Source organism: Arachis duranensis, chromosome 6 (assembly GCF_000817695.3).
Source record: "Arachis duranensis cultivar V14167 chromosome 6, aradu.V14167.gnm2.J7QH, whole genome shotgun sequence".
In the NCBI taxonomy this organism is placed as follows: Eukaryota; Viridiplantae; Streptophyta; class Magnoliopsida; order Fabales; family Fabaceae; genus Arachis; species Arachis duranensis.
Window position 1 is genome coordinate 46,062,359 of NC_029777.3, and position 599 is coordinate 46,062,957.

The window sequence follows — 599 nt, forward strand, 5'->3', positions numbered from 1 at the left end:
GAAATTATAGAAAAACTTCCTTTGCCAACTAGTGTGAAAGCCGTTAGAAGTTTCTTAGGGCATGCTGGATTTTATAGGAGATTCATCAAAGATTTTTCCAAAATAGCAAAGCCACTAAGCAATTTGTTGGTGGTAGACAATCCTTTTATCTTTGATGATGAATGCAAACATGCTTTTGAAACTCTAAAGGCTAAGCTCACCACAGCACCAATCATCACACCCCCAAGTTGGGGACTGCCTTTTGAACTCATGTGTGATGCAAGTAACCTTGAAATTGGTGCTGTGTTGGGGTAGAGGAAAGAAAAGAAGCTTCATGTTATCTACTATGCAAGTAAGGTATTGAATGAAGCTCAAAGAAACTACACCACAACGGAGAAAGAGCTACTAGCTGTGGTATATGCTTTTGATAAGTTTAGACAATATTTGATTGGATCTAAAGTCTTAGTGTATACTGACCATGCTGCTATTAAGTATCTTATGTCAAAACAGGATGCCAAACCAAGGCTAATCAGATGGGTGCTACTCCTACAAGAGTTTGACATTGAGATCAAAGATAGAAAGGGCAGTGAAAATCAAGTTGCTGATCACTTATCAAGGGT